This window comes from Zea mays, chromosome 10 (genome assembly GCF_902167145.1).
Source record: "Zea mays cultivar B73 chromosome 10, Zm-B73-REFERENCE-NAM-5.0, whole genome shotgun sequence".
Classification (NCBI taxonomy): domain Eukaryota; kingdom Viridiplantae; phylum Streptophyta; class Magnoliopsida; order Poales; family Poaceae; genus Zea; species Zea mays.
In genome coordinates this window covers 22,393,467-22,417,196 of record NC_050105.1, presented here as the reverse complement: position 1 = coordinate 22,417,196, position 23,730 = coordinate 22,393,467, and the positions used below count along the sequence as shown (strand labels likewise).

Below are 23,730 nucleotides of genomic sequence, written 5' to 3'. Positions count from 1 at the left end.
CTACACCGCTCCAGGGCCCACTTTTGGGTATCATCAGGGCGAGAAACAGTTCTACGCTCGACCAATGGAGTCGATGCAAATTAGTGCCCTCGATGGCACTGAGGCAGAGTTTCTTGTCTATCGCCCTAAGATGCCACATAAGGTCCCCTCCGTCTACGATCATCCTTCGACATACATTCTGGAGGGCTTTGTGTGTAGGCAACGCTACAGGCCACTCTGGGAGGGGGAGCGCTCCTTCAGCGAACAACACACACCCTGAATAAGGGCAAAGCTAACGAGCAAGAGCTTCTTGAGTGGCAAGCAAGATATTACAATGGGTTGGCGCTTAGCAACTAGGCCCGATGTTTAGAGGGACGAGCACCACCGACACACAAGAACAACTGGCGGATTTCATGAAGGACCAGTTCGACATCCTAACTAAGCAAAAGGTGATCACCTACGCCAAGTTGTACCCTAAAGAATTCGACAAGATGCCGCTACCACCCAAGTTCAAGGTACCATAATTCTACAAAGTTACTAGTAACGATGGCGTGAACACCGTTGAGCATGTGAGCCGATACACGACTTAGATCAACTTAGTAGGATTGGCCAAACACATGAAAGTTTGGTATTTTCTCTGTGAGTGTCTGGACTCTCTTTCGGCTGGTACACCTCTCTCTAGCCTGAGTCCATAACTTTATGGAAACAGATGGAGGAGTGTTTCCACTCTCACTTCTACTCCATCACCGGTGAGATGACCATCTTGGACCTTATCGCGCTCCGACAAAAATGGTGCAAGACGGCGAATCGGTTCATCTAGAGGTTCTAGGATGTGTGAAACAAATGTTACTCCTCCACCTATCGGAGAATACTCTCATGGAGCTGGCCTTTATAGGCTTGCTCTATCCCACTTATGACACATATACAATGGCGAAATTCAAATCCATCAACGAGTTGTTGGCTTAGGCATTATCATTTGAGATGCACGACTCGGAAGCCTTATAGGATTGGTACAAAATAGGATCTCCTATGTCCAAGCGCAAGAGGAGGAGGATGACCTAAACAACGATGCTAAGACTATAGTCGTCGAATGGGCTCAGGGGTCACAATCCTTCCCATGCCCTTGGGTCACAGTAAGAGATGCGCCAACTAGCTTCCACACCGCCAACATAGAGTAGATCTTTGATCTGCTCCTAAAAGGGAAGCAACTCAAGCTATTGACTGATCCCAAATTCATTCGACCGATGAGCTAAAAGGGAAGCGCTACTGCAAGTGGCACAACTACGTCACACATAATACCGAAGACTACAAAGTGCTCCGGTAACAGATTCAATCGACCATTAAGCAAGGCTGACTCGTCTGTGTCAACAGGAAGATGGGGACTACCCCTTCCAAGTCAACATGGTCGATATATCCTCGATCAACAAAGGAAAAGGTGTGGTTGATCCATGCAATTGGCCCTTAGAATTTAATCTAGAAGAGCACACATCGGCAGAGGTGAAGGACCGGTGAGGCGACCAGAGGGAGGGCGAATAGGAGCCACTAAAAATTCTCTTGCGAGAACAACAACATGACTTGATTCCCAATTTAACCCAGAACCTCTAGGGACTCACAAAGCACCAGTTCACTGTGTAATTCAAACCATTGTCATTTGAATACACCAAAAACCTAGGAGAGAAACAAACCAACTATCTACCAAAATCAGAGACAAAATCATATAACAGAGGGCGCGAAAGTGCCGGGCACCAAAACTGAGGCAGATGTGCCTCAAACTTTGCAAAAGTTTGTGTGTGGAGAAAGATGTCTAGTAGTGAAGTATCAACCCAAGCAACACAAAAACCAAATCACAAATCAAAAATCTCATTTAGTGTGTGTTCTGCCAGTGAGTATTGCACCGTGTGCGTGTCCCTCACGTCCTAGAAATGTGTCCCACCAGTCCTCGAACGCGCTAGCAACACGGCACGCTCCGCCACATCCTCACGTGAGTGCGTGTCCCAAGTGTCAGCCACCACGGCTGGTCACCCGATGACTCCGGTCCCTCAGTCAAGTCCCAACGCTCGTCCTTTACCGCTCCTAGTCCATTGACACGAACCCGCATGATCTTCACCTTCACCGTCGACCACCATGCATGTGCTCCACACATGTAGACCATAAGCCGACCAACATGGTTGCACAAAACTCATGTCCCGATCAGTCCACGACTCGACACGAGACGCTACTCGTTAACAATCACTCATCATCAACCCGAACCACAAGGGACAAGTCAACCTTGTGTTCGCAAGAGGAAATCATGATGGTCTAGGTACTTCTTTTATGCCCTTTTGTTAAAACTCAACGTTCTCTAGAGTTCTTTGCACACGTTTAACTCACAATTCTAATCTCTATGTACTAACAAGTGCCCAACAACACTCTTCAATATATGATCAAGCAACACCTTCTTCCTAGTTCAATAAGTACTTAGCATTTTCATTCATTTTGTCTTATAAGTTGCTGGAAGTTATTATCTGTTGATCCAAGTTACTATGTTCATACATGTACAATTTTGGAGTTTGACTCACCTCATTAGTTTGTGCACTCTCATTTTAGAAGGGTCAATTTGTGATGTAGTTTAGCATGTTATGTTAGTTTAGATGGGTCATGTGCGTATGATTTGATACTTTAATGTACACTCTCATTTTAGGCATGCAACAACTAAATCCTGTGGTGCTAGCACAAGTAGATTGAAAGTTCAAGAAGTGACATGATGGTTGACACATGTTTGGGAATGCAATATGCTCACCATAGGTACAAGTTATTGCCTAACATTGATGTGTGGTCCAATTATTGTCAGACGACAGCCTATGTAGACTTGATGTCAAATAACCTCTCACAACCAATAATTCTCGACAAATGGTGATGGACCTACTGCTACATGTCTGAAATGACCTTTTGATTCAAAACTAATAACTGTCCACCAGGTGACATGGTGATTATAAATGACACTACTTGTTGTCATCACTTACTGTTCTTGAATGTGGTTGATTGGTTACATAATTATTGTTCTGCACGCATGCTAAGGAAGGCATGCACACCAAACGATGTTGTCATAGCATAGAAGTTAAGGACGATTTGGGCACCAGATTAATAGTAATGATGTGCATGGAGGTTAACAGAGCTCTAGAAAGTGTGCAATTAAGTGGTGTTGCCTTTGCCAATAGGATATTAATGTAAATGGATCAATGCTAATAATTGAATTAATTTTGTGCCATTAATATGTCGAAATCTTAGCTTTCAATGTATATATCCTGCGTGTTTAGCTGTTTAGCGTCATTGTGCGTGCATTTGGCTGCGACTTTGTTCTCGTCCGAGGAATATCAACCATGTGCAAGTGTCATGTGCATGATGTTGCTTGACAAGTGCACAAAATTTTGAAATAGTACTACGACATCTATAGAGTAAAAGACAGGTACATATGTGCACATCAAATCATACATGTGTAGTCGACAACCCAAAAGGACAACACATTTCAACCATTTTCATAATATCAATCTACAAACTCAATAGGTCCCAAGGAAAAAGTGAAAGTCGCCTAGAGGGGGGTGAATAGGGCAAATCTGAAATTTACAAACTTTAAGCACAACTACAAGTCAGGGTTAGCATTAGAAATATAAACGAGTCCGAAAGAGAGGGTGAAAACAAATCACAAGCAAGTAAGGCGGATGACACGGTGATTTGTTTTACCGAGGTTCGGTTCTTGCAAACCTACTCCCCGTTGAGGTGGTCACAAAGACCAGGTCTCTTTCAACCCTTTCCCTCTCTCAAACGGTCACTTAGACCGAGTGAGCTTCTCTTCTCAATCAAACGGGACACTAAGTCCCCACAAGGACCACCACACAATTGGTGTCTCTTGCCTTGGTTACAATTGAGTTGGAATCAAGAAAGAATGAAGAAGAAAAGCAATCCAAGCGCAAGAGCTCAAATGAACACAAGTATCTCTCTCACTAGTCACTATTTGATTAGAGTTGTCTTTGGACTTGGGAGAGGATTTGATATCTTGTTTGTGTCTTGTATTGAATGCTATAGCTCTTGTATGAGGTGTGAAGGCTGAAAACTTGGATGCATTGAAGTGTGGGTGGTTGGGGGTATTTATAGCCCCAACCACCAAACTAGCCGTTTGGTGAAGGCTGATGTCGTATGGCGCACCGGACAGTCTGGTGCGCCACCGGACACTGTCCGGTGCGCCAGCCACATCACCTGGCCGTTGGATTCTGACCGTTGGAGCTTCTGACATCTGGGCCACCGGACAGTTTGGTGGTGCACCGGACAGGTTCTATAGACTGTCCGGTGCGCCTTCTGCATGTGCTCTGACTTCTGCGCGCACTGTAGCGCATTTAATGTCTTCTGCAGACGACCGTTGGCGCGAAGTAGCCGTTGCTCTGCTGGCACACTGGACAGTTCGGTGATTTATAGCGGAGCGGCTCCCATAATTCCCGAAGGTGAGCAGTTCGGAGTTGGGTTCCCTGGTGCACCGGACACTGTCCGGTGGCACACCGGACAATCCGGTGCGCCAGACCAGGGCACACTTCTGTGGTCTTTTGCTCTCTTTGTTTGAATCCTTTCTTGGTCTTTTTATTGGTTTGTTGTGAACCTTTGGCACCTGTAAAACTTATAATCTAGAGCAAACTAGTTAGTCCAATTATTTGTGTTGGGCAATTCAACCACCAAAATCAATTAGGAAAAGGTGTAACCCAATTTCCCTTTCAATCTCCCCCTTTTTGGTGATTGATGCTAACACAAACCAAAGCAAATATAAAAGTGCAGAATTTGAACTAGTTTGTATAATGTAAGTGCAAAGGTTTATTTGGAATGAAACCAATAAATATTTCTACTAGATATGCATGGATGGCTTTCTTCTAATTTAAGATTTTGGACCATGGTTGCACCACTTGTTTTATTTTGCAAAGTTTTGGAAATTCTTTTTCAAAAGTCTTTTGCAAATAGTCAAAGGTATACGAATAAAATTTTGAGAATCATTTTCAAGATTTGAAATTTTCTCCCCATGTTTCAAATGCCCTTCCTTTGACTAAACAAAACTCCCCCTTAATGAAATCCTCCTCTTAGTGTTCAAGAGGGTTTTTAGATATTAATTTTGAAGAGGGTATACCAAATTGAAATTATATCACAGATAAGATACCAATTTGAAACTCTTCTTTAAATACAAGTTGAAAGACTAAATTTTTGAAATTTTGGTGGTAGTGCGGTCCTTTTGCTTTGGGCTGATACTTTCTCCCCCTTTGGCATGAATCGCCAAAAACAGATACTTATGAGTGAAATATAAGCCCTTCTTACTACTTTCTCCCCCTATGGTAAATAAAATATGAGTGAAGATTATACCAGTTTGGAGAGTGTTTAGAGCGACGACGAAGGATGAATAATCGATGGAGTGGAGTGGAAGCCTTGTCTTCGCCGAAGACTCCATTTCCCTTTCAATCTATGACTTAGCATAATATGCACTTGAAAACACATTATTCATAGCACATGAAAGAGACATGATCAAAGGTATAAATGAGCTATGTGTGCAAAATATCAATCAAAATTCCTAGAATCAAGAATATTTAGCTCATGCCTAAGTTTGGTAAAGGTTTGCTCATCTAATGGCTTGGTGAAGATATCAGCTAATTGTTCTTTAGTGTTAACATAAGCAATCTCGATATCCCCCTTTTGTTGGTGATCCCTTAAAAAATGATACCGAATGGCTATGTGTTTAGTGCGGCTATGCTCAACGGGATTATCCGCCATGCGGATTGCACTCTCATTATCACATAGAAGAGGAACTTTGGTTAATTTGTAACCATAGTCCCTAAGGGTTTGCCTCATCCAAAGCAATTGCGCGCAACAATGACCTGCAGCAATATACTCGGCTTCGGCGGTAGAAAGAGCGACAGAGTTTTGCTTCTTTGAAGCCCAAGACACCAGAGATCTTCCCAAGAACTGGCAAGTCCCTGATGTGCTCTTTCTATTAATTTTACACCCTGCCCAATCAGCATCGGACTAACCAATTAAATCAAATGTGGATCCCTTGGGGTACCAAAGACCAAACTCAGGAGTATAAACTAAATATCTCAAGATTCGTTTCACGACCCTAAGGTGAACTTCCTTAGGATCGGCTTGGAATCTTGCACACATGCATACGTAAAGCATAATATCCGGTCGAGATGCACATAAGTAGAGTAAGGAACCTATCATCGACCGGTATACCTTTTGATCTACGGATTTACCTCCCGTGTCGAGGTCGAGATGCCCATTGGTTCCCATGGGTGTCTTGATGGGCTTGGCATCATTCATCCCAAACTTGGTGAGTATGTCTTGAATGTACTTCGTTTGGCTAATGAAGGTGCCCTCTTGGAGTTGCTTCACTTGAAATCCTAAGAAATACTTCAACTCCCCCATCATAGACATCTCGAATTTTTGAGTCATGATCCTACTAAACTCTTCACAAGTAGATTCGTTAGTAGACCCAAATATGATATCATCAACATAAATTTGGCATACAAACAAATCATTTGCAAGTGTTTTAGTAAAGAGAGTAGGATCGGCTTTTCCGACTTTGATGCCATTAGAGATAAGAAAATCTCTTAGGCATTCATAACATGCTCTTGGGGCTTGCTTGAGCCCATAAAGCGCCTTAGAGAGTTTATAGACATGGTTAGGGTACTCACTATCTTCAAAGCCGGGTGGTTGCTCAACATAGACCTCTTCCTTGATTGGTCTATTTAGGAAGGCACTTTTCACGTCCATTTGATAAAGCTTAAAGTCGTGGTAAGTAGCATAGGCAAGTAATATACGAATTGATTCAAGCCTAGCTACGGGTGCATAGGTTTCACCGAAATCCAAACCTTCGACTTGTGAATACCCCTTGGCCACAAGTCGAGCTTTGTTCCTTGTCACCACACCATGCTCGTCTTGTTTGTTGCAGAAGACCCACTTGGTTCCTACAACATTTTGGTTAGGACGTGGAACTAAATGCCATACCTCATTCCTCGTGAAGTTGTTGAGCTCCTCTTGCATCGCCAGCACCCAATCCAAATCTTGAAGTGCTTCCTCTACCCTATGTGGCTCAATAGAGGAAACAAAAGAGTAATGTTCACAAAAATGAGCAACACAAGATCGAGTGGTTACCCCCTTATGAATGTCGCTGAGGATGGTGTTCACGGGGTGATCTCGTTGAATTGCTTGGTGGACTCTTGGGTGTGGCAGTCTTGGATCATCTTCCTTGTCTTGATCATTAGCATCTCCCCCTTGATCATTGTCCTCCTCTTGAGGTGGCTCCTCTTGATCTTCATCATCATCTTGAGCTTGATCCTCATCTTGAGTTGGTGGATATGCTTGCATTGAGGAAGATGGTTGATCTTGTGCATGTGGAGGCTCTTCGGATTCCTTAGGACACATATCCCCAATGGACATGTTCCTTAGCGCGACGCACGGAGCCTCTTCATCATCTAACTCATCAAGATCAACTTGCTCTACTTGAGAGCCGTTAGTCTCATCAAACATAATGTCACAAGATACTTCAACTAGTCCAGTGGACCTGTTAAAGACTCTATATGCCCTTGTGTTTGAATCATATCCTAGTAAAAAGCCTTCTACAGCCTTAGGAGAAAATTTAGATTTTCTACGTCTTTTAACAAGAATAAAGCATTTGCTACCGAAGACTCTAAAATATGAAACATTGGGCTTTTTACCGGTTAAGAGTTCATACGATGTCTTCTTGAGGATTCGGTGTAGATATAACCGGTTGATGGCGTAGCAAGCGATGTTAACCGCCTCGGCCCAAAATCGATCCGAAGTCTTGTACTCATCAAGCATGGTCCTAGCCATGTCCAATAGAGTTCTATTCTTCCTCTCCACTACACCATTTTGTTGTGGTGTGTAGGGAGAAGAGAACTCATGCTTGATGCCCTCCTCCTCAAGGAAGCCTTCGATTTGTGAGTTCTTGAACTCCATCCCGTTGTCGCTTCTAATCTTTTTGATCCTCAAGCCGAACTCATTTTGAGCTCGTCTCAAGAATCCCTTTAAAGTCTCTTGGGTTTGAGTTTTTTCCTGCAAAAAGAACACTCAAGTGAAGCGAGAAAAATCATCCACAATAACTAGACAGTACTTACTCCCGCCGATGCTTATGTAAGCGATCGGGCCGAATAGGTCCATGTGGAGTAGCTCAAGCGGCCTGTCAGTCGTCATGATGTTCTTGTGTGGATGATGAATACCAACTTGCTTCCCTGCTTGACATGCACTACAAACCCTGTCTTTCTCAAAATGAATATTGGTTAGTCCCAAAATGTGCTCTCCCTTTAGAAGCTTATGAAGATTCTTCATCCAAACATGGGCTAGTCGGCGGTGCCAGAGCCAATCCATGTTAGTCTTAGCAATTAAGCAAGTGTCGAGTTCAACTCTATCAAAATGTACCAAGTATAGTTGACCCTCTAACACTCCCTTAAATGTTACTAAATCATCACTTCTTCTAAAGACAGTAACACCTATATTCGTAAAAAGACAGTTGTAGCCCATTTTACATAATTGTGAAACTGAAAGCAAGTTATAATCTAAAGAATCTATAAGAAAAACATTGGAAATAGAGTGGTCAGGAGATATAGCAATTTTACCCAACCCTTTGACCAAACCTTGATTTCCATCCCCGAATGTGATCGCTCTTTGGGGATCTTGATTTTTCTCATAGGAGGAGAACATCTTCTTCTCCCCTGTCATGTGGTTTGTGCACCCGCTATCGATGATCCAACTTGAGCCCCCGGATGCATAAACCTACAAAACAATTTTAGGCCACGGTCTTGGGTCCTTTGACATTAGAAACAAGCACCTTGGGTACCCAAACACAAGTCTTTGATCCCTTGTGTTTGCCCCCAACATATTTGGCAACTATTTTGCCTGATTTGTTAGTTAGCACATAAGATGCATCAAAAGTCTTAAATGAAATATTATGATCATTTGATGCAATATGAGTTTTCTTCTTAGGCAATTTAGCACGGGTTGATTGCCTAGAGCTAGATGCCTCACTCTTATACATAAAAGCATGATTAGAGCCAGAGTGAGACTTCCTAGAGTGAATTCTCCTAATTTTGTGCTCGGGATAACCGACAGGGTACAAAATGTAACCCACGTTATCCTGAGGCATGGGAGCCTTGCCCTTAACAAAGTTAGATAATCTTTTAGGAGGGGCATTAAGCTTGACATTGTCTCCCTGTTGGAAGCCAATGCCATCCTTGATGCCAGGCGTCTCCCACTATAAAGCATACTACGAGCAAATTTAATTTTTTCGTTTTCTAACTCATGCTCGGAAATTTTAGCATCTAATTTTGCTATATGATCATTTTGTTGTTTAATTATAGCAATGTGATCATGAATAGCATCAATGTTAACATCCCTACATCTAGTGCAAATTGTAACATGCTCAACGGTAGATGTAGAGGGTTTGCAAGTTTTTAGTTCAACAATCTTAGCATGTAAAATGTCATTCTCATTTCTAAGATTAGAAATTGAAGTATTTCAAACATCTAATTCCTTAGCCTTAGCAATTAATTTTTCATTCTCATTTCTAAGGCTAGCAAGAGAGGCACTCAATTTTTCAATCTTAGCAATTGAACTAGCATTATCATTTCTAAGATTGGTAATTAAATCATCACATACATTAGAACTCTCAACCTTAGCAATTAATCTAGCATTTTCATTTCTAAGGTTTGAGATAACATCATGGCAAGTGCTTAGCTCACTAGATATTTTTTCACATTTTTCTATCTCTAGAGCATAGGCATTTTAACTTTAACATGCTTTTTGTTTTCTTTAATTAGGAAGTCCTCTTGGCTATCCAAGAGTTCATCCTTCTCATGAATAGCACTAATCAATTCATTTAACTTTTCCTTTTGTTGCATGTTTAAGTTGGCAAAAAGGGTGAGCAAGTTATCCTCATCATCACTAGAATTATCCTCATCACTAGAAGTTGCATACTTAGTGGAGGATTTTGATTTTACCTTCTTCTTTTTGTCGTCCTTTGCCATGAGACACTTGTGGCCGACGTTGGGGAAGAGAAGCCCTTTGGTGACGGCGATGTTTGCGGCGTCCTCGTCGGAGGAGGAGTCGGTGGAGCTCTCGTCGGAGTCCCACTCCCGGCAAACATGAGCATCACCGCCTTTCTTCTTGTAGTACCTATTCTTTTCTCTTCTCTTTCCCTTCTTGTCGTCGCACCTGTCATTATCACTTGATAATGGACATTTTGCAATAAAATGACCGGGCTTACCACACTTGTAGCAAACTTTCTTGGAGCGGAGCTTGTAGTCCTTCCCCCTCCTTTGCTTGAGGATTTGCGAAAGCTCTTGATGATGAGCGCCATCTCCTCGTTATCGAGCTTGGAGGCGTCGATGGGGACTCTACTCGGTGTAGAGTCTTCTTTCTTCTCCTCCGTTGCCTTGAATGCCACGGGTTGCACATCGGGTGTGGAGGAGGCGCCTTGCTCGATGATTTTCTTGGAGCCTTTGATCATTAACTCAAAGCTCACAAATTTTCCTATCACTTCCTCGGGAGACATTAGTGTGTATCTAGGATCACCACAAATTAATTGAACTTGCGTAGGATTAAGGAAAACGAGTGATCTAAGAATAATCTTGACCATTTCATGGTCATCCCATTTGGTGCTCCCGAGGTTGCACACTTGGTTCACCAAGGTCTTGAGCCGGTTGTACATTGCTTGTGGCTCCTCCCCTTGGTGAAGCATGAAGCGACTGAGCTCCCCCTCGATCGTCTCCCGTTTGGTGATCTTGGTCACCTCGTCTCCTTCGTGCGCGGTATTGAGCACGTCCCAAATTTCCTTTGCGCTCTTCAACCCTTGCACCTTATTATACTCCTCTCGACTTAGAGAGGCGAGGAGTATAGTAGTGGCTTGGGAGTTGAAGTGTTGGATTTGTTCGACCTCTGTAAGTGCAATCAACCCTAATTGAGGGTTTTGGTGATTAATGACAAAACAAACTAAGATTCTAACAAGTTTGCTCCTAGTGTGTACACAGTATTTTTACAGACAGGAGAAGCACAGATCCTACGATAATAAAAGTATAAAGCACAGCGGATTTAAAAATTCCACATCCAATGGCGTGCTCCAAGTGCTATGAAACAACGGCGGTGCTAAGTTTATAATTCTTGAGTCATAGGAATCGCCGTACAATTAAGAGGGATCCGCGACGGTTAAGTAAGTTGTGAAACGAGCCAAGTTCAATTCTTTTGAAAACTCCTTTGAGATCATCTTTTCCCAGATCATGAATGCTCTTGAGAAAAACAAATTTCACTTCCCTCAAAGTCACCACCTAAGTTCTCTTCAAAATTCTCAAAGTTTGGTTTCAGCCCCCAAAACCGGTTCAACCGGTCCTAAAACCGGTTCAACCGGTTTTGGTACTGTTCACCCTGCCACCTCTGCTCTGACCTGTCTGACAGTCAGAGCTGTCAGAAAAGTCGAAGCAGATATTTTCCTGAAACCGGTTGAGCCGAAATTTGATCCTACTCAGCCGGTTTTGAAACCGGTCCAGTGTCCGGCTGAGTAGACCAGTGGACCGGGATCCCCCTGGTAGAAACCGGTTCAACTAGTTTGAAAACCGGTTCAACCGGTTTTTGCCCTCTTTCTCCCAACGGCTGCCAGCTTTTGGGGATCCTTTATATACCCCCTCACACTCTCTCTCTCATTTACTTCTGCCTCTCCCACGAATCTTTGGCTGACCAACCCTCAAACAAGAGCATTCACTTCACCTCTCACACCCGCAATCGCATCTCCTTCAATCATTTGAAGGACCCTTGGTGTGAGGTGAACTCGATCGAACTCGCTGTCAATTTCATCTTGATTCTCCCATTCTCTTGTTCTTGAGCTCGTTGCAAACTTAACCGTGTGCGGATTTGTTACTCTTGGAACCTCGTGTTCCTTGACGGTTAGAGGTTGCTTGGGAGTCTCCAAATTTGTGGACGACCCCAAGAAGTTTGTATCACCCGCTCCTTGAGCAGATTTGAGAAGAGATTGCCTTGACCTTTGTGGTCGGCTTGTGGAGGATTAGGGTTGGAAAAGACCCGGCCCTTTGTGGGTTCCTCAACGAGGAGTAGGACACCTTTGTGGTGGTTGCCGAACCTCGGGTTATATCGCGTGTTCTTGTTAAGCATTTCATATTCGGTGGTTGGTTCATATTATTCATTCAAGTAGTTCTTGTGTAGGGCAAATCTTTAGCTATTTTCTTTACTACTTCGAATTTGTTCAATAGATTATTAAATTCAAGTTGAGTGGGTTCAAACTTGTTCAGTTGGGATTAAAATCGACTGAACCGGTTTGCACCTGTGCAACTTTAATTTAACCTATTTCGAAGTTTTTAGTGAAAATTTTCAGGTGTAGACTATTCACCCCCCCTCTAGGCTACTTTCAATTGGTATCAGAGCTTCGTGCCTCGTTTTACGCTTAACCGCGTGAGGAAACGATCATGTCTACACAACGGGACCATGTGGATCCTCTTCTCGAGGAAATCCCCGTCACATCTTCCGGTGAGGAAGTGGACCCCAAGGTCCTCGACCTCGCCATGAAGATTGCCGAGAAAATGTTCCTCAAAATGAAAGAGGAAGATGCTAGGAAAAAGGCCGAAGAAGAGGAAACAAGAAGAAAGGCCGAAGAAGGTAAAGGTAAGGGAACATTTGATTATAATGACGATCTAGTGGACCTTTTGGTGTCTAAGGTATTGAGCAAGGTAAGTCTCAACACCGAAGGATCATCTACCAAAAGCAAAGGTAATGACTTTAGCAAAGTTCAATTCGATTACTCTAGAAATTATATTCCCAACTTCTCTTCCGCCCCACTTGGAAAGTTACCAACTCTTAGTGAGTTGAACTATGATGAGTGGGCCGACAAGATGAAGTCGCATTTAATCGGTGTGCATCCTAGTCTTTGGGAGATTGTTAATGTAGGTATGTATAAGCCCGCCCAAGGAGAAGAGATGACTCCGGAAATGATGCAAGAGGTTCATCGAAATGCTCAAGCAGTGAGCATAATCAAAGGAAGTCTTAGTCCGGAAGAATACCGGAAAGTTCAAGGAAGAGAAGATGCTCGTGACATTTGGAACATTCTTAGAATGTCACATGAAGGAGATCCCAAAGCTAAAAGACACAGAGTTGAAGCTTTGGAAAGTGAGCTTGCAAGGTATGATTGGACAAAGGGTGAGTCGCTCCAATCACTCTTTGATCGATTGATGGTATTGGTCAACAAAATAAGAGTACTTGGGAGTGAAGATTGGAGTGACTCCAAGGTCACAAGATTGTTCATGAGAGCTTATAAAGAGAAGGATAAAAGTCTTGCAAGGATGATAAGGGATCGTGATGATTATGAGGACATGACGCCTCATCAACTATTTGCAAAAATTCAACAACACGAGTCCGAGGAAGCCCCCATCAAGACAAGAGACTCTCATGCCTTGATCACAAATGAACAAGACAATCTCAAGAAGAGCAAAGACCACAAAGCAAAGAAAGTGGTCGAGACCTCAAGTGATGAAGATAGCTCAAGTGATGAAGACACAGCTATGTTCATCAAAACTTTCAAGAAATTTGTAAGGAAGAATGACAAGTTCCAAAGGAAAGGAAAGAAGAGGGCATGCTATGAATGTGGCCAAACCGGTCATTTCATAGCGGATTGTCCTAACAAGAAGGAACAAGAAGCCAAGAAGGAATACAAGAAGGATAAGTTTAAAAAGGGAGGCAAGACCAAGGGATACTTCAAGAAGAAGAAGTATGGACAAGCTCATATTGGTGAAGAATGGAACTCCGATGATGATAGTTCTAGCTCCGAGGAAGAGGAAGTGGTGGCAAATGTGGCCATCCAATCTACCTCAAGCGCGCAACTCTTCACCAACCTTCAAGACGACTCCTACATTCCAACTTGCCTCATGGCAAAAGGAGATAAGGTAACTTTGTTTAGTAATGATTTTTCAAATGATGATGATGATCAAATTGCCATGAAAAATAAAATGATTAAAGAATTTGGCTTAAATGGATACAATGTTATCACAAAATTAATGGAAAAGCTAGATAAAAGAAAGGCAACTCTTGATGCTCAAGAAGACTTGCTTATCCTTGAAAAGGAAAGAAACCTAGAGCTTCAAGAGTTGATTCACAATAAAGATATAGAAGTAATTAACTTGAAAACCTCTATTGATAACCTTGCAAATGAAAAGAATGCACATGAATCAAGCATGTTAAGCTTGAATGTTCAAAATCAAGAACTTCAAGTGCAACTTGAAAATTGCAAGAACATCAATGCCCCCACTTTAGTATTTGAATCTAAGTCTAGCTCTAATGATAATTCTTGCAAGCATTGTGCCAAATATCATGCTTCTTGTTGTCTAACTAACCATGCAAGGAAGCAAAGCCCACAGGTGAAGGTCAAAGAAATTTTGAAGAGATGCTCTAGCAATGATGGGTTAAAGAAAGTTGAACCCAAGTACAAGTCCCTTAAGCCCAACAATGGTAGAAGGGGGCTTGGGTTCAACTCATCCAAGGAAAACCCTAGCACAGTGCATAAGGGGTGGAGATCCCCCAAGTTCATAGAGGGAACCACTCTATATGATGCCTTGGGGAGGATCCACTCCTCAAATGACAAGTCATCTTAGGTAAAGGCTAACTTGAGTTCCACAAAGAGTAAGATGAAGGAAGTGGGATCCTCAAGTGGACAAAAATCTAATGCTCCCATTTCCCACTCATATCTTTGTGATTATATGTTAACTTGGGATTCAGGGAAATTGGTTGTGAAATATGTGGGTGCCTACACTAAACAAAAAGTCATGAAAAGAAGTGTGTGGGTACCCAAGGCTATAACTAACACTGTAGGACCCAATTCAATTTGGGTACCTAAAAGTATAGCCTAAACTTGTTTTGCAGGTCTACTCCTCTGGTGGGTCAAGTTGGGTGCTTGACAGTGGATGTACAAATCACATGACCGGGGAGAAAGACATGTTTCATACATTGCAACTAACTCAAGAAGCACAAGAAATTGTGTTTGGAGATAGTGGCAAGAGTAAGGTGATTGGTATTGGTAAAATTCCTATCTCTGACCAACAATCACTTTCAAATGTTTTATTAGTAGATTCCTTGAGCTATAATTTGTTGTCCGTTTCACAACTTTGTGGAATGGGTTATAATTGCTTATTTTCGGATGTGGATGTGAAAATCCTTAGAAGGGAGGACTCCTCAGTTGCCTTTACAGGTCGCTTGAAGGGTAAGCTTTATCTTGTTGATTTCACAACAAGTAAAGTGACGCCTGAGACTTGTTTAGTGGCAAAATCCGACAAGGGTTGGCTATGGCATCGCCGGCTAGCCCATGTCGGTATGAGGAATTTGGCCAAACTTCAAAAGGATAATCACATCATTGGACTAACAAATGTTGTATTTGAGAAAGATAGGGTTTGTGGCGCATGCCAAGCAGGAAAGCAACATGGAGTCCCACATCAATCAAAGAATGTGGTCACAACAAAGAGGCCATTAGAGCTTCTTCACATGGACCTCTTCGGACCTGTGGCCTACATTAGCATTGGTGGTAGTAAGTATGGTTTAGTTATTGTTGATGATTTTTCTCGATTCACTTGGGTTTTCTTTTTGAGTGACAAAGGTGAAACTCAAGAAATCTTAAAGAAATTCATGAGGAGAGCTCAAAATGAATTTGAGCTCAAAATCAAGAAAGTGAGAAGCGATAATGGGACGGAATTCAAGAACACAGGTGTCGAAGAATTCTTAGGAGAAGAGGGAATCAAGCATGAGTTCTCGGTGCCTTACACTCCACAACAAAATGGTGTTGTGGAAAGAAAGAACCGGACTCTAATTGAAGCTGCAAGAACCATGTTGGATGAATACAAGACACCTGACAACTTCTGGGCAGAGGCGGTCAACACCGCCTGTCATGCAATCAACCGCCTCTATCTTCATAAGATCTACAAAAAGACTGCCTATGAGCTTCTCACTGGTAACAAACCTAAAGTTGATTATTTTAGAGTATTCGGTTGTAAATGTTTTATTCTTAACAAAAAAGTCAAGAGCTCAAAGTTTGCTCCTAGAGTGGACGAGGGTTTCTTGCTTGGTTATGCATCAAATGCGCATGGATATCGTGTTTTCAACAATTCCACCGGTCTTGTTGAAATAGCGATAGACGTGACATTTGATGAGTCTAATGGCTCGCAAGGGCATGTTTCTAATGACACTGCAGGAAATGAAAAACTACCTTGTGAGGCCATAAAGAAACTTGCCATAGGTGAGGTGAGACCTCAAGAAAGGGATGATGAAGAAGGAACCTTGTGGATGACCAATGAGGTAGTTGATGTGGGTGCAAGGGTGGTGAGTGACAATGTCTCCACCCAAGCAAACCCATCAACCTCAAGTCATCCAAACCACGAAGAAAATCATCAAAGGATGCCAACAGTGGTAGAAGATGAACAAGAAAATATTGATGGTGAAGTGCCTCTTGATCAAGTAACTGATGAGGAAGAGCCAATACAAAGACATCCATCAGTGCCTCATCCAAGAGTCCATCATTCAATTCAAAGGGATCATCCGGTGGACAACATTCTGGGTAGCATCAGGAGAGGGGTAACGACTCGATCTCGTTTAGCTAATTTTTGTGAATTTTACTCGTTTGTTTCCTCTCTTGAGCCACTTAAGGTTGAAGAAGCATTGGGTGATCCGGATTGGATAACTGCGATGCAAGAGGAGTTGAACAACTTCACTAGGAATGAAGTCTGGTCCTTAGTCCAAAGACCCAAACAGAATGTGATTGGGACTAAATGGGTCTTTAGGAACAAGCAAGATGAAAATGGCGTTGTTACAAGAAACAAGGCAAGGTTGGTTGCCCAAGGCTATACTCAAGTGGAAGGACTTGACTTTGGTGAAACATATGCGCCGGTAGCAAGGTTAGAATCAATTATAATATTAATTGCCTATGCTACTAACCATGATTTCAAGCTATATCAAATGGATGTCAAGAGCGCTTTTCTAAATGGACCACTACAAGAAAGAGTATATGTGGAGCAACCACCGGGCTTCGAAGACCCAAAGAAGCCAAATCATGTTTATCTTCTTCACAGGGCACTCTACGGGCTTAAACAAGCCCCTAGAGCTTGGTATGATTGTCTTAAAGATTTTCTAATTAAAAATGGGTTTACAATAGGAAAAGCTGACTCTACTTTGTTTACTCGAAAAGTTGATAATGAATTATTTGTGTGCCAAATATATGTTGATGACATTATATTTGGTAGTACTAATGAAAAATTTTGTGAAGAGTTTAGCAAAGTAATGACGAACAGGTTTGAGATGTCTATGATGGGCGAGCTTAAGTACTTCCTGGGATTTCAAGTCAAACAACTCAAGGAAGGTACCTTTCTATGCCAAACTAAATATACTCAAGATATGCTCAAGAAGTTTGGCATGGAAAAAGCAAAGCACGCCAAGACTCCAATGTCATCAAATGGACATCTCGACCTAAATGAGGAAGGTAAACCTGTAGATCAAAAATTATATAGATCAATGATAGGATCACTGCTTTACTTATGTGCATCTAGGCCTGATATAATGTTGAGTGTTTGTATGTGTGCTCGTTTTCAAGCAAATCCTAAAGACTGTCATCTTGTAGCCGTTAAGAGAATTCTGAGATACTTAGTCCACACCCAAAACCTAGGATTATGGTATCCTAAAGGCTCCTTTTTCGATTTGCTTGGCTATTCTGACTCAGATTATGCCGGTTGCAAAGTAGATCGAAAAAGCACTACTGGGACTTGCCAATTCCTTGGGCGGTCCTTAGTGTCATGGAGTTCCAAGAAACAAAATTGTGTTGCACTCTCCACTGCAGAAGCTGAATACATAGCAGCTGGGGCATGTTGTGCACAGTTGCTATGGATGAAGCAAACCCTTAGAGATTTTGGTTGTGAGTTTAACAAAATTCCTCTGTTGTGTGACAATGAGAGTGCCATAAAACTTGCAAACAATCCAGTGCAACACTCTAGAACTAAACATATTGACATCAGACATCATTTCTTGAGAGACCATGAAGCCAAAGGAGATATCGAACTTTTTCATGTGAGCACCGAAAATCAACTAGCCGATATCTTCACTAAACCCCTTGATGAGACTAGGTTTTGTTTTCTTAGGAGTGAGCTAAATATCTTGGATTCTCGAAACGTGACTTAATAACTAAAATTTTGATCAAATTTGATGATTGAAAATTGTTTGTTTGAGCAATATGAATTGAGAAATGTCATTTTTATCCTTATAATATCTCATGTCATATTTGCTAAGTGATATTACAGCCCTTCCGGGCAATATTTGAAATCTGGTTGAGTAAACCGGCTGAGTAGACCACTCAACCGGTTTCTTCCTGGTGGAAACCGGTTGAACCGGTATAAAAACCGGTTGAACCGGTTTTGGCCGTCGCGCCGTCAGTCCGCGCGCAGTCTGCGCTGACAGCTGTGCAGTCTGCGCTGTCAGTTTTGCAGTCTGTGCTGTCAGACTGCCAGGTTTTGCGCGCAGTCAACACTGTTTTCTGCGCGCTTTTACTGCGCCGTTTGACCCGAAACCGGTTGAACCGGTTTTGAAACCGGTTGAACCGGTTTTCGGCTTTCTGGCGGCCGACTCCTCCCCTTTTTATACCTCTCCCTCTCTTCTCTTCCCTTCTCAACCTTGTTTCCAGCCGCCGCCGCCACTTCTGTCTTTCCTCTCTCCTCTCCAAACTCTCTCGAGCTCTCACCCGTTTGGAAGTGTGGTTGGAGATCCGTTCTTCCCGGCGTGTTTCCACCATCTTCCTCCTTCTCGTTGGGAGATCTTGAACCCCATCTTCGGATCGAGGTATTGTTCTATGTTATTTCCTTGTACTCGATCCTACGCGTTCTTGATTATCTTATGTATCATTCGTTGGGTATATTTTGGTTTAAGTGATTGCAACACTTAGGCTATCTTCATTTTGTCACAAACACTGTTTGAGATTAGCGATTTGATATTGTTCATTGTAGTTGAACCGCTCATATGAACGGTTGAAGTGCATGATTCAATCTCTTATGCGTTTCTTCTCAAACGTGGTTGATCCTTGCTCATCATAGGTTCTATCTCTTATTTCTTAGAATGGTGCGACGAAGGAACCCATCAGTGGTAGAATCCGACTCTTCAGATGAACAGGAGATCCATGGTGATACCCCTCCTCGCTCTCGATCCAAGCGAGGGCGCGGATGTGGAAATGTCATGTCGGGTACTGAGGCCTCCGGGTCTCAAAGTGCTCGGGGTCGGACTTCCCGGACTCCCTCCGGTAGGTCTCGACCTGCCACGAATCCGCAGGCGTGGGAGCCTGCAAGTGACGATGACGGTGGGAAGGACGATGAAGTTGATCTTCCCCCGGCGTTGGCTCCTGTGATTCGCGGCTTGGTGCTCCACCGGGCCGAGGCTCGGCGTGCTGGCAATGAGCCAGTCACGGACTTCACGGCCAGTGGAGGGTCTGCACTTCTCCAGGATCTGCGTTTCCAAAATCCGGTATTGCGTATTCGCGATGCCAGGATCGATGGAAATCGTTTCTGGACTCTTCACCATGTTGATTTCTATAATTCAGTTATTCTTCCCAAGAAGCATCAGCCCATCCTTCATCAACGTTATATTAACTGGGAAGGTTGCGAAGCAATTGGGGACCCAGAGATGTCACAGGCACTGAGGGCCTGTGAAAGGAAGCAAATGAAGAACATCATGACATTCCAATATGATTGGAATGATGAAGTGATTGCACAATTTTATTCCACTCTCTGGATAAAGCTGGCTGATGAGGAGAGCCATTACAACTACCCCTACCTGAACTTCTTCATTGAAGGTAGTTGGTACAAGGTGAGCTATCGTAGATTTGCTCACATTCTTGGTTTTTCTGACGAGGATATATCTGGAGACAGGATTAAGATTCATGATTACCGTCAGCCCACAAGAGATGAAGCCAAGGACCTTCATTTGTCTGAGTCTGGAAAGTATTGGGAGTCAACCAACATTCACAAGTATTATTGCTATATCAACTCCCTCTGCAGGATGACCCTCATTCCAAAAGGGGGAAATCAGATGAACATACTTGGGGAGAGCAAAGTCTTGCTCTCTTTTATGAAACCAAACAGCTCAGAAAGGATTAATGTCTTTGACATGATTTGGCAGGAGATTATTCATGCAGCCTGCTTTCCTTTGAAGGGGTGTCTTCATGCCCCATTCATTATGAAGATGATTGAGGTCGTGACCCAATTCAGATTTGAGAAAGGCACCCGACATCAGTCATACACTCCCTTCTGGATTGATCCCAACAATCCAGCTGGGCGTCTCAGGAAAGCTCCCTCCAGTTCTCGTGGTCCTACATCTGCTGGTCCGTCTGCCGGTGCTGGTGCTGCTGCTGGTGCCTCGCGCCCTTCCCCTGGCCGCGGATCTCCCACACCACTTGGTCGTGGTCGAGGTCGTGGACGTGGGATGGGTGCCCGCCTGGCCCACGGATTTGCGTCCTTCTTCTCCATGTGCCGAAATATTGCTGCAGATGTCCATGAGGTGGCTCGACGTCAGCGGGAGACCGACGACAACCTTCTTCGTCAAGCTTCTGCTTTGGGTACTCCCTTTGCCCCTCGCTCTCCTGATGTACCTCTTCACCCTCCTCCTCCAGATGTCAATGAGTGGTACCAGCAGGCGTATGGGGTACCTTTCTCTTCAGCCGATGACGTCGAAGAAGAGACCTATTTTGATGATCCGGAGCAGTTTGACCCTCCCCCATATCGCGGGGATCCGGGTCAATCGTCCTCTTACCCTCCGCCCCAGGACCCGTCTGGCAGTGCTCCTCCTCCGGCCCAGTCTGGAGAGGAACATTTTGCCTATGACCTGGCGCAACACCTCTTTGCTCCTCATCAACCTCCTCCCCACTGGTGATCCTTGGCTTGACGCGTCTCTCTCTCTCTTTTTTGGTTCTTGGTGCCAAAAAGGGGGAGAACGTTTATTATTCAGTACTTTATTTTTGTAATGAACTCTTGGTCTGTAATAACTACTATTTGCTGCATGCATGGCTTGAAAGCCATAAACACTTGATGATGTGTTGAGACGAGCTCTCACTATTGTAATAGTTGTAGACCTTTTTCATATCATATGCTATGCGATGATGAGCTTGAATGTGTTTTACTCTTTATATTCAATTATGTTTCATATCTCATCATTTTTGTGTATGGTATTGATTGTTCTCTCTCTCTAAATATGTTGCAAATTGACATATCAAGTCAATGTTAATATCGCAAAACTTATGCACATATTTAGGGGGAGCTACACATACACAAAAGATTTGTTTATCACAAGTATTTGTAACTTTTAATTATTATTTCCATTCTAGTTTGTTTTGGCATCAATCACCAAAAAGGGGGAGATTGTAAGTGCAATCAACCCTAATTGAGGGTTTTGGTGATTAATGACAAAACAAACTAAGATTCTAACAAGTTTGCTCCTAGTGTGTACACAGTATTTTTACAGACAGGAGAAGCACAGATCCTACGATAATAAAAGTATAAAGCACAGCGGATTTAAAAATTCCACATCCAATGGCGTGCTCCAAGTGCTATGAAACAACGGCGGTGCTAAGTTTATAATTCTTGAGTCATAGGAATCGCCGTACAATTAAGAGGGATCTGCGACGGTTAAGTAAGTTGTGAAACGAGCCAAGTTCAATTCTTTTGAAAACTCCTTTGAGATCATCTTTTCCCAGATCATGAATGCTCTTGAGAAAAACAAATTTCACTTCCCTCAAAGTCACCACCTAAGTTCTCTTCAAAATTCTCAAAGTTTGGTTTCAGCCCCCAAAACCGGTTCAACCGGTCCTAAAACCGGTTCAACCGGTTTTGGTACTGTTCACCCTGCCACCTCTGCTCTGACCTGTCTGACAGTCAGAGCTGTCAGAAAAGTCGAAGCAGATATTTTCCTGAAACCGGTTGAGCCGAAATTTGATCCTACTCAGCCGGTTTTGAAACCGGTCCAGTGTCCGGCTGAGTAGACCAGTGGACCGGGATCCCCCTGGTAGAAACCGGTTCAACCGGTTTGAAAACCGGTTCAACCGGTTTTTGCCCTCTTTCTCCCAACGGCTGCCAGCTTTTGGGGATCCTTTATATACCCCCTCACACTCTCTCTCTCATTTACTTCTGCCTCTCCCACGAATCTTTGGCTGACCAACCCTCAAATAAGAGCATTCACTTCACCTCTCACACCCGCAATCGCATCTCCTTCAATCATTTGAAGGACCCTTGGTGTGAGGTGAACTCGATCGAACTCGCTGTCAATTTCATCTTGATTCTCCCATTCTCTTGTTCTTGAGCTCGTTGCAAACTTAACCGTGTGCGGATTTGTTACTCTTGGAACCTCGTGTTCCTTGACGGTTAGAGGTTGCTTGGGAGTCTCCAAATTTGTGGACGACCCCAAGAAGTTTGTATCACCCGCTCCTTGAGCAGATTTGAGAAGAGATTGCCTTGACCTTTGTGGTCGGCTTGTGGAGGATTAGGGTTGGAAAAGACCCGGCCCTTTGTGGGTTCCTCAACGAGGAGTAGGACACCTTTGTGGTGGTTGCCGAACCTCGGGTTATATCGCGTGTTCTTGTGTGTTCTTGTTAAGCATTTCATATTCGGTGGTTGGTTCATATTATTCATTCAAGTAGTTCTTGTGTAGGGCAAATCTTTAGCTATTTTCTTTACTACTTCGAATTTGTTCAATAGATTATTAAATTCAAGTTGAGTGGGTTCAAACTTGTTCAGTTGGGATTAAAATCGACTGAACCGGTTTGCACCTGTGCAACTTTAATTTAACCTATTTCGAAGTTTTTAGTGAAAATTTTCAGGTGTAGCCTATTCACCCCCCCCCCCCCTCTAGGCTACTTTCAACCTCCTCCGAGTCGTAATCCTTGTCTCCCTTCTTTGGTACCTGTGCTCCATACTCAACAATATCCCATATGCTTTTGTGGAGTGAGGTTAGGTGATGTCTCATTTTATCACTCCACATGGAATAATGTTCACCTTCAAGCATAGGTGGTTTGCCTAATGGAACGAAAAGTAATGGAGTGTGTTTTGTAATATGAGGATAGTGAAGGGGCATCTTACTATACTTCTTGCACTCATGGCGCTTAGAAGTGACGGATGTCGATTCCGAGCCGGAGGTGGAGGGTGACGAAGAGTCTGTCTCATAGTAGACCACCTTCTTCATCTTCTTCTTTTTGTCACCCTTTCGTTGGGACTTGATGGAGGAAGAGGATTCCTCCTTGTGCTTGTGGGCGGACTCCCTTGAGTGCGTTCTCCCCGAGCTTGCGGATTTGTCGCCGGTCCCGAGCTCCCTCTTGGCGGATGCTCTCGACATCACTTCGAGCGGTTAGGCTCTAATGAAGCACCGTCCTCTGATACCAATTGAAAGTCGCCTAGAGGGGGGGTGAATAGGGTGAATCTGAAATTTACAAACTTTAAGCACAACTACAAGCCGGGGTTAGCGTTAGAAATATAAACGAGTCCGAAAGAGAGGGTGAAAACAAATCACAAGCAAGTAAGGCGGATGACACGGTGATTTGTTTTACCGAGGTTCGGTTCTTACAAACCTACTCCCCGTTGAGGTGGTCACAAAGACCGGGTCTCTTTCAACCCTTTCCCTCTCTCAAACGGTCACTTAGACCGAGTGAGCTTCTCTTCTCAATCAAACGGGACACTA

At 43.3% G+C, this 23,730-nt stretch overlaps 1 pseudogene; it reads left to right on the top strand.

Annotated features, from left to right (window-relative positions):
* The first annotated feature begins 341 nt into the window (after positions 1–341).
* The window catches only part of LOC103642342 (uncharacterized), a 32,587-nt pseudogene continuing 9,198 nt past the window's right edge, over positions 342–23,730 (top strand).